The following is a 5,720-nucleotide window of genomic DNA, read 5'->3' on the forward strand; positions in this document are numbered from 1 at the left end:
TAACAAGCCTTCATACCTCTTCTCTTTTCCTCCTTCAGTCCATTCTCCACCCTATTACCAGTAATGTTTTCAAGTATAGATCTGTTCTTGCCCTTCTCTACTTAAAAGTCTTCAGGCTGGGCACGATGGCTCACACCTGTAATCCCAGCAATTTGGGAGGCTGCGGTTCGAGACTAGCCTGACCAACATGGCAAAAGCCCATTTCTACTAAAAATACAAAAAAATTAGCCGGGCATGGTGGTGGGTGCCTGTAATCCCAGCTAGTCAGGAGGCTGAGGCAGGAGAATTGCTTGAACCCGGCAGGTGGTGGTTTTTCTAAGCCGAGATTACACTACTGCACTCCAGCCTGGGGGAGAGCAAGACTCTGTATTAAAAAAAAGAAAAGTCTTCCATGTGAACTAGGCACAGTGGCTCATGCCTGTAATCTCAGTGCTTTGGGAGGCCAAAGTGGGAGAATTGCTTGAGCCCAGGAGTTCAAGAGCAGCCTGGGCAACACGGTGAGACTCCATCCCTACAAAAAAAACAAAAAAATTTTTTAAGTCTTCTATGCAGCCAGGTGCAGTGGCTCATGCCTGTAATCCTGGCACTTTGGGAAGCCAAAGTGGGCAGATCACGAGGTCAGGAGTTCGAGACCAGCCTGGCCAACATGGTGAACCTCATCTCTACTAAAAATACAAAAATTAGCCAGGCGTGGTGGCGTGTGCCTGTAATCCCAGCTACTCAGGAGGCTAAGGCAGGATAATCGCTTGAACCTGGGAGGTGGAGGTTGCAGTGAGCCAAGATTGTGCCACTGCACTCCAGCCTGGGAGACAGAGTGAGACCCCATCTCGAAAAAAAAAAAATTCTTCTATTCATCTTTCCAGGGAACATATCTGATTGGTCTTAAAAAACTAGACTATTATTATTATTATTATTATTTTATTTATTTATTTATTTGAGAATGAAATGTTTCCTATCATAGTGGATTCTTAAGCACGTTCTCCATGTATGCGGCGTGCTAGCTGGATGTCTTTTCGCATAATTGTTACACGTTTGGCATGGATAGCACACAGGTTGGTGTCTTCAAAAAGGCCAACCAGATAGGCCTCACTTGCCTCCTGCAAAGCACCGACAGCTGCGCTCTGGAAGCGCAGATCTGTTTTAAAGTCCTGAGCAAGAACGTTAGATATTTTCTTTTCATGGGGTCAAAAGGTACCTAAGTATATGATTGCGAGAGGAAAAATAGGGGACAGAAATCAGGTATTGGCAGTTTTTCCATTTTCATTTGTGTGTGAATTTTTAATATAAATGCGGAGACGTAAAGCATTAATGCAAGTTAAAATGTTTCAGTGAACAAGTTTCAGCGGTTCAACTTTATAATAATTATAAATAAACCGGTTAAATTTTTCTGGACAATGCCAGCATTTGGATTTTTTTAAAACAAGTAAATTTCTTATTGACGGCAACTAAATGGTGTTTGTAGCATTTTTATCATACAGTTGATTCCATCCATTCACTATACTTTTCTAACTGAGTTGTCCTACATGCAAGTACATGTTTTTAATGTTGTCTGTCTTCTGTGCTGTTCCTGTAAGTTTGCTATTAAAATACATTAAACTATAAAAAAAAAACAAAAAACTAGACAATTATGTAAATGGTGGCTGGAACATCTATTTTTCTACAAAACTGAAAAAATGAACCTGGTTCTAGAAGAATGTACAACAAAATAAAACATATGAAGTAGTGAAAAAAAGTCTTTGATGGCTCCTCTTATGGGCTGAATTGTTTTCCCATAAAAATCCATATATTGAGGCCTCGCATGGTTGTTCATCCCTGTAATCCCAGCACTTTGGGAGGCCAAGGCAGGTGGATCACTTGATGTTAGGAGTTCAAGACTGGCCGGGCATGGTGGCTCACACCTGTAATCTCAGCACTTTGGGAGGGGGATGTGGGCAGATCACGAGGTCAGGAGTTCGAGACTAGCAAAACCCCATCTCTACTAAAAACACAAAAAAATTAGCTGGGCGTGGTGGTGGGTGCCTGTAATCCCAGCTACTTGGGAGGCTGAGGCAGGAGAATCACTTGAAACCAGAAGGCGGAGGTTGCAGTGAGCCGAGATCGTGCCACTGCACTCCAGCCTGGGCGACAACAGCAAAACTCCATCTCAAAAAAAAAAAAAGGGAGTTCAAGACCAGCCCGGCCAACATGGTGAACCCTGTCTCTACTAAAAAGACAAAGAAATTAGCCGGGTGTGGTGGAACACACCTGTAATCCCAGCCACTTGGGAGGCCGAGGCAGGAGAATTGCTTGAACCCAGGAGGCAGAGGTTGCAGTGAGCTGAAATCATGCCACTGCACTCCAACCTGGGTGACAGTGAGACTCTGTCTCAAAATAAAATAAAATAAAATAAAAATTCAGATGTTGAAATTTGTTGAAGTTCTATGCCCTAGTACCTTAGAATGTGCCTGTATTTGGAGACATGGTCTTTAAAGAGGTAATTAAAAATGAGACCATGGCCGGGTATGGTGGCTCATGCCTGTAATTCCAGAAATTTGAAAGGCCAAGGCCGGGGGATTGCTTGAAGCCAGGAATTTGAGGCCAGTTGGGCATTGTAGTGAGACCCCATCTCTATTTTTTTTTTTTTTTTTTGAGACGGAGTCTCGCTCTGTCACCCAGGCTGGAGTGCAGTGGCGCAGTCTCGGCTCACTGCAAGCTCTGCCTCCCGGGTTCACGCCATTCTCCTGCCTCAGCCTCTCGGAGTAGCTGGGACTACAGGCGCCCGCCACCACGCCCAGCTAATTTTTTTTTTTTTTTGTATTTTTAGTAGAGACGGCGTTTCACTGTGGTCTCGATCTCCTGACCTCTTGATCCGCCCGCCTTGGCCTCCCAAAGTGCTGGGATTACAAGCGTGAGCCACTGTGCCCGGCTGAGACTCCATCTCTAAAAAAAAATTAGACAAATTAGCAGGGCGTGTGCTGCACACTTGTAGTCCTAGCTACTTGGGAGGCTGGCATAGGAGGATCACTTAAGCCACTAAGTCCAAGGCTGCAGTGGGCTATGATTGCCTCACTGCACTTCAGCCTGGGAAAGAGAGTGAGACCCAGTCTCAAAGGAAAAAAAAAGGCCCTAATCCAATATAACTTGCATCTTTGTAAGAAGAGGAAATTTGGACACAGACACATAAAGAAGGAAGACCATGTGAAGACACAGATACTGGGAGAACATGGCCATGGGCAAACAAAGGAGAGAGGAGAGAGGCCTCAGAAGAAACCAAACCTGCCAACACCTTGATCTCAGACTTCTAGCTTTCAGAACTATGAGAAAATAAATTTATGTTGTTTAAGTCACCCAGTCCGCCAGTACTTTATTATGGTAGCCCTAACAGACTGATAAAATTTCCCAATGTCTACAACATAAAATGCAAACTTCTTTTTTTTTTTTTTGAGACAGAGTCTTGCTTTGTTACCCAGGCTGGAGTGCAGTGGTGTGATCTCAGCTCACTGTAACCTCAGCCTCTGAGGTTCAAGCGATTCTCGTGCCTGAGCCTCCTGAGTAGCTGGGATTACAGGTGCGCACCACCACACCCTGCTAATTTTTTGTTTGTTTGTTTTTTTCTTTTTTTGTTTTTGAGACAGAGTTTTGCTCTTGTTGCCCAGGCTGGAGTGCAGTGGCACGATCTCGGCTAACTGCAATCTCTGCCTCCTGGGTTCAATCAATTCTCATGCCTGAGCCTCCTGAATAGCTTGGATTACAGGTGCCCACCACCACGCCCAGCTAATTTTTTGTATTTTTAGTAGAAATGGGGTTTCACCATGTTGGTCAGGCTGGTGTTGAACTCCTAACCTCAGATGATCCACCCACCTTGGCCTCCCAAACTGCTAGGATTACAGGCATGAGCCACCGCTCCTGGCCGATTTTTGTATTTTTTAATTTTATGTTTTAATTTCAGCCGTATCTACTAGGTCCATTCTCTTCTAACCTCCAGTTTCTTCTTTATTAGGTTTATTTCAGACTCCCAATTTTGTCTAAACATGAGTGTTCCTGTCTGGCATAAGGTCTAATTCATGGAGGAGGCAGGGATTCTCTGTCTCTCCCCCACCCCATTTTCCCTTACTCATTGTTCTGATTTTCTCCTACTGTAGAAGGGCTTCCTCTTTACAACCAGTGTAGAAAACTGTGGTCAGGAGTTCAAGACCAGCCTGTATAACTTCAAGTATACATTGTCCCATTTTAGCAACCCAAGAAGAAAAATATTTTTTCTTTCTTTTGGGAAAAGACTCTAACTAACCTTTGTGGGTCATATGCCTGCTCCTTGGACCAATTACTGTGGCCAGGGGAATGAGGAACTATGATTGTCCGGGCCTGAGACAAGTTCTTCATGCTACCCTCCCCTCTACTCCTGGCCACACATACATATACTTTGGCTAGTGGTGATGGGGTAGTAACATCTTCCCAGACAAATTTATTAGCTATACCATACATTATAGTGAGTGCTGACAAAGACTTGTACACAAATGTTCACAGCAGCTTTGTATAGCTAGAAACTGGAAATGACCCAAATGTCCATCAAAAGTTGACTAGATAAACAAAGTATGGTATATAAATCTTTTTATATTCATTTTTCAAATTACTTTTTTATTTTTTATTTTTTTTTAGAGATTTAGTCTTGCTCTGACACCCACGCTGGAGTGCAGTGCCGTGATCATAGCTTAGTGCAGCCTCGAACTCCTGGGGTCAAGTGATCTTCCTGCCCCAGCCTCCCAAGCTGAAGGGGGCCTACCCCTGCACACCTGTGGGTATTTCTCACAAGGTGGAGAGGAGAGACTGAGAAAAGAAATAACACACGGAGACAAAGTATAGAGGAAGAAAAGTGGGCCCAGGGGACCAGCGCTCAGCAAGTGAGGACCTGCACCAGCGCTGGTATCTGAGTTCCCTCAGTATTTATTGATCACTATCTTTACTATCTCGGCGAGAGGAATGTGGCATAACTATAGGGTGATGGTGGGGAGAGGGTCAGCAGAAAAACATGTGAGCAAAAGACTCTGTGTCATAAATAAGTTTAAGGAAAGGTGCTGTGCTTGGATGTGCACAATTGCTAGATTTATGTTTAACTTTACATAAACACCTCAGGGCAGTAAAGAGTAGCAGAGCAGTATTGCCACCGTGATGTCTCGCCTCCAGCCATAAGGAGGTTTTCTCCTATCTCAGAATAGAATGTGTGGTCAGTTTTACACCGAGTCATTCCATTCCCAGGCATGTGCAGGAGACAGATGCCTTCCTCTTAACCGCACAGATGCCTTCCTCTTTCACTAATCCTCCACAGCATAGACCCTGTACGGGTGTCGGGCTGTGGGGCTGTAAGATCTTTCCCTTCCCATGAGGCCATATCTCAGGCTGTCTCAGTGGGGGGAAACCTGAACAATACCCAGGCTTTCTTGGGCAGGGGTCCCTGCGGCCTTCCACAGTGCATTGTGTCTCTGGTTAATAGAGAATGGAGAATGGCGATGACTTTCACCAAGTATACTGCCTGCAAACACATTTTTACCAAGGCACATCCTGCACAGCCCTAGATCCGTTAAACCTTGATTGAATACAGCACACGTTTTTGTGAGCACAGGGTTGGGACAAGAGTTACAGATTAACAGCATCTCAAAGCAGAACAATTTTTCTTAGTACATATCAAAATGGAGTTTCTTTATGTCTTCCTTTTTCTACATAGACACAGTAATGATCTGATCTCT

The sequence above is a fragment of the Hylobates moloch genome, unplaced genomic scaffold, assembly GCF_009828535.3.
Source record: "Hylobates moloch isolate HMO894 unplaced genomic scaffold, HMol_V3 SCAFFOLD_21, whole genome shotgun sequence".
In the NCBI taxonomy this organism is placed as follows: Eukaryota; Metazoa; Chordata; class Mammalia; order Primates; family Hylobatidae; genus Hylobates; species Hylobates moloch.